Source organism: Cryptomeria japonica, chromosome 6 (assembly GCF_030272615.1).
Source record: "Cryptomeria japonica chromosome 6, Sugi_1.0, whole genome shotgun sequence".
Classification (NCBI taxonomy): Eukaryota; Viridiplantae; Streptophyta; class Pinopsida; order Cupressales; family Cupressaceae; genus Cryptomeria; species Cryptomeria japonica.
The window spans coordinates 30,056,635-30,067,768 of record NC_081410.1 but is presented as its reverse complement, the minus strand read 5'-3'; positions in this window follow the sequence as shown (position 1 = coordinate 30,067,768).

Below are 11,134 nucleotides of genomic sequence, written 5' to 3'. Positions count from 1 at the left end.
CAGCACATGCACAAAGACCTTATGCACATAATACACAATGGGCATACAATAGTTTTTTTAATATGAACTATCCTTATGTACACAACCATATGAGGTATACCATCAAATGTATATGTATATGTATATGTATATGTGCATGTGTATGTGCATGTGTATGTGTATGTGTATATATGTGTGTGTGTGTATATATATTTATACATGTATATGTGTATGTGTGTGTGTGTGTGTGTGTGTGTGTGTGTGTGTGTGTGTGTGTGTGTGTGTGTGTGTGTGTGTGTGTGTGTGTGTGTGTGTGTGTGTGTGTGTGTGTGTGTGTGTAAGCAAGCATGTGCATGTGTGTAATATTTTTAAGAAAATGTATAATTTTTTTATTTTGTTGAATATTTACCTACAATTTCATGTTGTTGTAGCACATGCTTCACACATATTCCTCTCCATCATACCCTCCCTTTCCATTTTCACTCTTGAAAAAGTTTCAGAAAAACTTTGTGTTATATCTAGCATGTTGTTGTGATAACCAATCAAATGTTTTTGCAGACTTAAATTATCTTGTGAACTTACAAACAAATCCATTAATGAATTTACCATATTAATTTATACATACATGTATTTTCAATTTGCTTGGGGGGTAAGGATTGTATTTTCAACTCTCTCATTTTCAAAGATTACCTCTTCTTTTGAGTTGTATTCTGCATATCTTGATGTCTTTTCTCGCATTAAATATTCTTTCATGTGATTACATGTGTGTTCTTTGTTTAGGACCTTTTCTTTTCTTGAAGTTCCATATCTTCATATGTATAATCTCTCTTTGGAGGTTGTGTAATTCTTCTCTTCATCCTTATGCTTGGTGGGTATTGATATTTCTCTTATCCTTTCTAAGGATCCACTTTTCCTTTGTTGAGCAATGTTTTCTTACGATACAATGTCATTCATTGTGTGAAGTTGTTTGTTTTCTCAAGGATTCTCTCTTATGCAAGAAGCATGTTGTAAAGCGGAAAATCGAACCCTAGGTGTTCCCCCACTCCAAGGAGAGAGAAAGGAGGTCACTAGGATTGACGGTTTTCACTTAGGAGAGACTTTACATTCAAAAGAGGGGTTGAAACTCACAAGATCCAATCCCACACAATGCAAGATTGAATTCTAAATGAGTTTCAAGGGTTGAGACAACAAGGATACCCTCTTTTGTAAAGAATGTAGATAGAAGGATTGGACTAGGAGTGTATGTGAAAGTAAGAAAGATTCGCTTGTAGATGGAGATAGGGACATGGGATGAAGCTGTGGACCTGAAATTAGCAGTAAAATGTCGAGACGATGTTGTCTTGCAAGTTTGAGTGAAAGTTGACGAGACGATGGCGCCCGAAGTGCACACGGTCCTTCGAAAAATCCGCGAAACGAAGGGGGATCTGTTCGTCTCTGCACAAGGATTCTAGATCTTCAATTACAGCCGCATAACGGTAACATGCGAAGGTGTAATGATGCTGTATGTTGTATGTTGTAGGTGATCTCCTCTTCAATGGTTGAATCCTTGTCTTGAATGCAACACCTAGCCTTGAATGCAGACCTAGAATGCTCAATTGCTTGAAGGAATGCTTGAATGCTTGAATGTTTGAATGTTTGCCTATCGCTTCCACCTCTTGCACACATATGTTTTTTTCTCCTCTTTTCTGGGAGGGGAAATGTAGTTTATATACTTGTCAATTAGGGTTAGGAGACTGATTTTTCCGACCTTAGGCTGACCTAGGAGCATTATTTTCCAAATTGCAAACTTGAAGACCCGATGCCCAACAAGAGACCGGGCCCAAAATAGGGCCAGGGACCAGGGTGCTGGGCACCATGGTCCTGAGGGACCAGGGCGCTAGGCGCCATAGTCCTGAATGACCAGGTCGCTGGGCGCCATGGTCCCACCTCCCGGGACAGTAGGGTGCAAGGAGGATCAGGCCAAGGTGTAGAAAGATGCAGTTTTTGATGTCGTAAACAGGTTTCGGGGTCTCCATTCAGGTTCAATGTTGCGCCGCCATCGTGAAGACCCAAATGCAGTCGAAATTGCAAGTGTCACAATTTTACGACGCTACATTTAGCCCCCACTTTAGCAGGAGTATAAGCGTACGCCCATACTTCCGGTAAAGTACAAGGAAACAACATTGAAAGACTTTCACCACGTCAAGGAGGCAAGATACACGAAGCCCCCAGTGGACTAAGGATCTTACAACTTCGATTGACAAAGTAAAAGGGAAGATCACAAGGGAGAACCATGACTGTCAGTAGTAAGGTTCCCTCACTATGAGTCATGCAAGAATAATACCAAAAATTTTCAAGGCAAAGCTAAGTTTGCCAAGAAATTTTTAAGAATCTTGAAGAGATATGAATGGAGTGTATGCCCCCTACGTTAAAGCGATCGCACATGCCTCATCAGGGGTGATTGCTTTAAGGTAGTGATACACATAAGAAATGAGAAGGGAAAGGAGCATGTTAGCAGAAAGATTTAGCCCCCAAGTGTGAGATAAACCCAAGGATAATAGACACAAAACACAAATCATGAGGTGACTTCTCTTTCCTTGGGGTCAGTATGCTGTATGATAATTCATGTATATCATATGTATGTATGCATAATTGTTCTTCATTCCCCAATCAAGGAAGGTCACCTAGAAGAAGGGAACACATGTGTCTTTTGAGTCAATATGAGAGAGACCAAAAGAGATCTCAATGCTTTGCATCATCCTCAAGTAGACAACACTAAGGACAACAAATAGAAGAATGGGAATAACACATAGAAGAAGTAACAAAAGAGATCAAGAGAGGAGGAGAGAGTCTGCTATGCTAATGAACTAGTCTAGCACGTCATCCACCCCCCGATCTTGCTGATCAATATTTCGGGAAGGCAAGAAACACGCTAGAGGAGGGACATCCAACACAGCAGATGGAGCTATCACAAGATCCAAACAAGGGCTATGTTCATGTTCCAAGCCACGTTGTTCTTGTCTAGGAGCTAAGATAAGTGCTTTAGAAAATTCGTTAGATAAATGGTTATCAATATCAACATATTCATATTCACTATCAGAAGCAAGAGGAGTAACATTTTCATCATGAATAACATTTTCATCTATATCATCATCAAGATTTTTAAAAATAGGATCTTTAACTCGCACAGGATCAAAACCATCATGCCTCTTATGTTTAGGAGATTTTGGCTCAATTTTCGGCTGAGGAGAAAATGGAATAATACTAGCTAAAGGTGTCTTTGGGGATTGCAAAGTTTTAGAAGTAGCTGCACGAGCTCTAAGACGACGCTTTCGTCGGCGTTCATGCGTAGAACGATTTCGTCTAGTCTTAGTAGGAAGTTGAGAAGATTGAGGAGGAGGAATGTTCTCATCCTTATCATTTGGGTGTTTAGGTTGTGGTCTCTTAGGTTAGATAATAGGAGAAGAGGAAGGTCTCTTCTCTCTATAAGAGGAAGGAGGAGGAACTACTCCATATAAAGGAGGAATATCTGGTTTAGGAAGGAGACCAAGTCCATCATGACGAGGAGGTATAGGTCTACCTTTAGAAAGTTTATTAGACATAGACATAGTCACATCCATAGGGATCGGTTGGGAATCTTCTTGAGGAAAGACATTAGTTTTATCTTTCAAAGGAAGAACTTCCTTCTCAAGAATGATAGGAATATCAAGTTTGAGTGTTCTAGGTTCACTTAGAGATAGGATCATATCTTTTTTCCACTTTTGATAAGATTTGAAAAGATGATCACTTCGCGGTGGAAGAGATTGGAATTGTTTAGGCCAAAAATAAACAATAGGAACGCTAGAAGTTCTTTCAGCTGGTTTAAAGAGACTATGATTGATAGTAACAACTTCACCATTATGGGGAAATTTCAAACACTTGTGAATAGGAGAAGCAATAGCTTTCATGGAAGATAGCCAAGGATAGCCTAGCTTCACACGAAATTGTTCGGATGATGGAATAATAGCAAAGCTCACATCAAGGGATTTGTTATGGACCTCAATAGGTAATGTAATAGAACCAATTGCAGGAGAAGAAAATGCATCAAATAATTTCACAGCCACATTTGTTTTGTCATAGATCACTTGATTCAATTGCAAAGTAAAAAGAAATTTTTCAGTAATGACATTAACCATGCAAGAAGGATCAATAAGCACTCCACGACAAGGTGTATTCTTGACTTTTGCAACTATATATAAAGGACCATCAGGTGCCCTGATAGTTTCACTGGAATCAAATGTGATGGAAGGCTCTTTAGGGATTTTCTACTACTCTACAAAGTTAACCACATTCGGAGTCATAGACACAAGACCATCAGGTGAGAAAGAGGAATCATTAGTCTCAATCACATTAGAGGTATGAGAAGGTAATGGATCAGTAAAAATCTTAAGATTTTGGTTAGGAAGAGCTACAGATGTGTTGCCTTTATCATTCACACCTGAAACAGAGATAGTATTATTATCAATCAAATCTTGAATTTTACCCTTTAAAGCAAAACATTTTTCAATATCATGCCCAGGTTGACAATGAAATTGACAAAAAGATTTGTTATCAAAATAGGGTGAATTCATCTTTGCAGGATCTATTTGCTTTATAGGAGGGAGCGTAAGCACATTTCGTTCCAATAGCTTATTCATAAAACTATGCAATGATTCATTCAAAGGAGTAAACTCTCTTTCTTTCTTGAAAAAATTAGAAATAGGAGACACACCTGATGCTGCATTCACATTGTTGTTGGTGATGTTTTCATTGAACTTAATGAACCCTCTGTTCGGTTTAAACTTCCCAAATGGTTGTTGACTACTATGACCCTTATCACTCGGAGCCATAGGATTTGCTTGTTCCATTTGACTCACAATCAGTTGATAATTGTGAAGAGTTGCACACAACTGTTGGAAAGAAGTAAACACAGAAAACAAAAGTTTTTCTCTAATATCTTTTTGTAAATTAGAAATAAAGATTCTTTGAATATCATTGTCAGGTACTGGAAAAGAAATTTGAGCACATAAATGCTTATATCTACCAATGAAATCAGTTACTTTTTCTTTAACACCTTGTTTACAATGCATTAAATCAATCAAAGTAACTTTAGGACTTATATTGTTTTGAAATTGTTGAATAAAAGCATTTGCAAGTTGTTGGAAAGAAGTAATAGAATAGGAAGGCAACGAGCAATACCATTGTAGAGCCTTATCTCTTAATGTTCTAGTAAACAGTTTTGCAAGCAACCTTTGGTCATGAGCAAAATCGGTACATATTGTTTGAAAGGTCTTAACATGTGTTAGAGGATCACCTTTACCATTATAAAGCTCCAACTGCGGGATTTCAACATGCTTAGGGGGGATAGCTCGAACAATGTCAAGAGAAAGTGGGCTCGCAACATCAAATGTGGGCACACTAAACTTAGATTGATTCATAGAGGCAATTTGTTGCTGTAAAGAAGAGACAGTTTGTGCAAGATTGTTAATGGTCACTTCAATCGAAGAGTTCATATTAGACATGTTAGATTGTGATGGAGGTATTATGTTATTGAAAGAAGGTATTGATTGAGAGTAAGGTGGCGGGACACTATGATAGTTAGTCATAGGAGATGATTGGAAAGAAGGAACACTACAAGGAGGAATGGAATGGTTAAATGAATTGCCCCCTTGCGTCATGTTCATTTGTGGAGATGTAATAGGGACACTCATTGAAGGAATGAATGAAGAAGTTAGATTGAATGAAGGAAGAGGGTTGATTGAAGAAGAAGGATTGCCCCCATGACTGGTGATCATAGGTGGAATGTTTTGTATTGAAGTAGTCATTATGTTTGATGTAAAAGTAGGTATGCTAGCAATAGAAGTTGTCAAAGGAATAGAATGATTGACTTGAGTAGGAGGTTGTGTATAACCTAAAGTTTCGGCACAACTCTTCATAGGCATCACATTCGAATCCACAATGTGTGCAATACTACACAGAATATCAATTCCGTTCTTATCACTTTGAACCATACATTTTAGACCCTCAATTAATGAAGGAGCTTCACTATCGGGGTATTCTTGAGACATCCATTGTTGAAAATCATCAAATTGATTATCCAATTTTGAAATTTATTTTATAGAAACCTCATGGAGAGCTTCTTCATCATTAAGAGGATTAGAGGAATTAGCCATGTCCTCGTTAAAAAGGCCATTCAAATTAGGTTCCATCTCCTCAGTAATTAAACCTTGGAAAGACTTAATTCTAAGGCTTCGTCTAACAGGAATAGTGTAAGTAGGGCTTATTGTTGTAAAACTAATGCATTAGAGAGAGAAAGAAGATTTTGAATTTTGAAAATAAAGTTGGGAAAATTGATCAATGAGATAATGATTATCCAATTTGAACTTTGTGAAAGAAGAGGGAAACACAACTTCCAAGAAAGGTAGGCACAATTGAAAATTAGGGCCAAGTGGGTAGCACTTAATTTTAATTGTTATCTTGAAAATTGAAATCTTGAATTTTGAATTTATTTTCTAATTTAGAGATAGCAAATTTCAATAAAATCAGCCAATCTCCTAGATTTAAGCTATTAAATGCAATCATGACAATCTCCCGAAATTTCAGAAAAAAATGTCGGGGACTGTGGCGAACGGAGTGCACACGGTCCTCGCAACTTTTTTCGAAATTTTTAGGGATGAAAGTTATGATGATTTTAAAGCTAATCTAAAAAAATTGAGTGATTTTACGATCTGTAGATAGGCCAAATTAAAGTTGCAATCTCAAAATTGAACCCTACCAAGATTGTTGAAAAATGCAAAATTTGAATTTTGAAAAAGAGAGGGAAACTAAAATTTTGAATTTTATGATTTTAGAGGGAATACTAAAAGCAATGCAAGCTTTGAAATTTAAAAGTTGACTCAATTTCATGCAAAATTCAATTTTGAAAGCGGAAATCAAAGTTGTTGCAATTAAACACTTAATTTCAAAAGTCACAAATTGCAAAAAAATTTGAATAAAGCACTGAAACTTCAAATGAATGCCAACACACTTTTCAGATTTAGGACAGTAAGAAACACAATTTTAACACAAAATTTCAACTTCAACAATTTTTGAATGATAAAAAGCCTTAACCCAAGCAATCACTAGACCAACTTTGACTTTAATTTTGAAAGTGTTAGAATTGATGAAATCAGCCAAGATTCTGGATTCTAGCAGAAAAATACAGTAAGATCTAGCTCCCGAAATTTTGGAAAATATGTCGGGGACAATGGCGCTCGGGGTGCACACGGTCCTCGCAACTTTTTTCAAAATTTTCAGGGATGAGAGATATTATGATTTTGTTGCGGAATGCAAAGTTATAGCCGATTTGGAAGTGTTTTGATCAGTGAAATCATTGGTCAAAGGTTGAATCAAGAGGGTTTTAAAAATTAGGGTTTTGACACTTAACCACTTAATTTTCAGAATTAAAGCACAAATATGAATTGACAATTTGCAATAGAAGGGTAGATCTGAAACAAGCATTAACAATTAAACATTTCACAAGCTCAATTACTAAAAAGAAAATTTAGGGTTTTTATGCAATTAGCCTCTAAAATTTGCAAAAGATCAAACATGGAAATGTAATTAAGGAAGAAATTTTTTTTCAGATCTAACCATGAATAATCAGAATTAGGATGTTCACGTCGGGTTCACCAAAATGTAAAGTAGAAAATCGAACCCTAGGTGTTCCCCCACTCCAAGGAGAGAGAAAGGAGGTCACTAGGATTGACGGTTTTCACTTAGGAGAGACTTTACATTCAAAAGAGGGGTTGAAACTCACAAGATCCAATCCCACACAATGCAAGATTGAATTCTAAATGAGTTTCAAGGGTTGAGACAGCAAGGATACCCTCTTTTGTAAAGAATATAGATAGAAGGATTGGACTAGTAGTGTATGTGAAAGTAAGAAAGATTCGCTTGTAGATGGAGATAGGGACACGGGATGAAGCTGCAGACCTAAAATTAGCAGGAAAATGTCGAGACGATGTTGTCCTGCAAGTTTGAGCAAAAGTTGATGAGACGATGGCGCCCGGAGTGCACACGGTCCTCCGAAAAATCTGCGAAACGAAGGGGGATCTGTTCATCTCTGCACAAGGATTCCAGATCTTCAATTACAGCCGCATACCTGCAACATGCGAAGGTGTAATGATGTTGTATGTTGTATGTTGTAGGTGATCTCCTCTTCAATGGTTGAATCCTTGTCTTGAATGCAACACCTAGCCTTGAATGGAGACCTAGAATGCTCAATTGCTTGAAGGAATGCTTGAATGCTTGAATGTTTGAATGTTTGCCTATCGCTTCCGCCTCTTGCACACATATGTTTTTTTCTCCTCTTTTCTGGGAGGGGAAATGTAGTTTATATACTTGTCAATTAGGGTTAGGAGACTGATTTTTCCAACCTTAGGCCGACCTAGGAGCATTATTTTCCAAATTGCAAACTTGAAGACCCGATGCCCAACAAGAGACCGGGCCCAAAATAGGGCCAGGGACCAGGGCGCTGGGCGCCATGGTCCTGAGGGACCAGGGTGCTAGGCGCCATAGTCCTGAAGGACCAGGGCATTGGGCGCCATGGTCCCACCTCCCGGGACAGCAGGGTGCAAGGAGGATCAGGCCAAGGTGCAGAAAAATGCAATTTTTGATGTCGTAAACAGGTTTCGGGGTCTCCATTCAGGTTCAACGTTGCACCACCATCGTGAAGACCCAAATGTAGTCGAAATTGCAAGTGTCACAATTTTACGACGCTACACGTGTATCCTTTTCTACAACTTCTTCTTCATTTGGCAATGCATGTCTATTATAAACAAACCCCTCACTTTGGGTAAAAAGTGTGTCACCCTTCATCAAGAATCCCTTCAACCTCGCACTAGAGAGAATGTTTGAATTCTTTCTCTCCTTCCTTTATTTTGAGTCAATGATGTCATTTTTGTTCAAAAATATCCTCTTGGAGGTAGATGTCTTTGATCAAAGATCTCTTCTCCTCCAAAGAATTCCCTTTACACTTGTTGCAAGATATCTCTTTTTCAACTATCTTGTCATTTCTTATAATACTAATGCCTCTTAGCTTGGATTTATGAACATTGTTTCCTAAAAAGATATCTATGTGCTATTGAAGGTGTGTATCCTTGATTCTAGCTTCCTTAAGACATCAACATAGGACTTGAAGAGGGCAAAATGGATTTGAGAGTCAAATGATCAAAACATAACGAAATAAACATGCAGAAGGCTAAAATATCATTAAAAGACCATTTCACCTTGCTATTTTACCTTCTCCATCGGATTGAGCTTGATGAAGTGAAGGCGCCCCTTGATAATGCTCCACTTGATGTGCTCCTTTGATTGCTGAATGTGGATGGCTCTCCAATGTTGTGCACAAATGGAATGGATTTGAAAAATGATAAGGATGAGATGATCAAGTTGCCAAGTTGATTTCCTGGGCTCAAAAGGGCAGCATAAATTTATTGGATTTCAAGATGTCTTGAATGAAGGGATGGAGCCCTATTTTATAAGAAGAGGAGAGGAAAATGAATGGCTAGGATGAATTCAAGATGAAGGGCTAAGATTTACTTGTGAGCTCACACAAGGTCCAAGAGAGGGTGTGGAGACCAAGAATTATGCCTTAAAGGCATTTCGTATCTCCACACTCCACAAGATACATTGGAGGAATTAAAAATTCTCCAAAAAAGGATATCATGGGGATTGGAGGAATAAAAAGGAATTAAAAATTCCTTGGGAGAGGGGATGCCTAGAGGAATGTGTGATTTCAAAAATCTTACATTCACCTAGGAAAAGAACATTTAAAGCTAGTGGCTGGATGAAAAGGACAAAGAGTTGACTTTGTGACTAATCATGATGATTAACCATTAACGACTCATTAGGAGGGGGATTAGAGGAAATGTTAGGTGGGATTAATATTTGTAGGAGAATTTGACTAGGAGAGAGAATGAGTGGAGGGAATAAAAAATTAGAAGAATAATGTTAAGTGAGTTTAGGGAGTTTCTAGAAGAATGAATTAAGAAGATGATTTGTAGGAATCATGTAGGTTAACTAATTAATTGAAATTAACTAGCTAAGAGGAAGATTTGTGAGGATTTGATTTTTTTAGAAGAATAATGAAAGGGATTTATTATCAATCATATGCTATAGTGACAATATTAATTATATTTAATTAATATTGAGAAGAATTTGAATTAACATAATTAATTAATTAATTATGCGAGGAATTAAAAATAATTAAAATAATTATTTTTAAGTGTCTACATTTTGCCCCTCTTTGAAGCGAGGTGTGATGACACATTGATTCAAAGAATAAACTTGTTTTGATGCTAATATTGGTTTGATAGGATGCCCCGGCTCTTGATTGATAGATTATGGTATGGTGATGCCCCCTCGGGAGATCAATTGAGGTATTTGATCTTTGGAGTTTTGCGAAATTGATATCCCGATAGATTTGATTTGATTCGATTGATAAGATCTAGATTCAGTCTGGTTTCAAGAAGAATTCATCCTGTATAACACAAAGATGATCAAAGTGTCTAGTTTCAGGAAGGATTCATCCTATATAAGACATGATTGATCACAATATCTAGTTTCAGGAAGGATTCATCCTGTATAAGACATGATCGGAGTGTCTGGTTTCAGGAGGGATACATCCTGTATAAGACATGACTGATCACAACGTCTGGTTTCAGGAATGATTGATCCTGTATAAGACATGATCAGAGTGTCTGGTTTTAGGAAGGATACATCCTGTATAAGACATGACTAATCACAACGTCTGGTTTCAGGAAGGATTCATCCTGTATAAGACATGATCAGATCACAACGTCTGGTTTCAGGAAGGATTCATCCTGTATAAGACATGATCGAAGTGTCTAGTTTCAGGAAGGATACATCCTATATAAGACATGATTGGAGTGTCTGGTTTCAGGAAGGATACATCCTGTATAAGACATGACTGATCACAATGTTTGGTTTCAGGAAGGATTCATCCTGTATAAGACATGATCGGAGTGTCTGGTTTCAGGAAGGATACATCAAGACATGACTGATCACAACGTCTGGTTTTAGGAAGGATTCATTCTGTATAAGACATGATCAGATCACAACGTCTGGTTTCAGGAAGGATTCATCTTGTATAAGA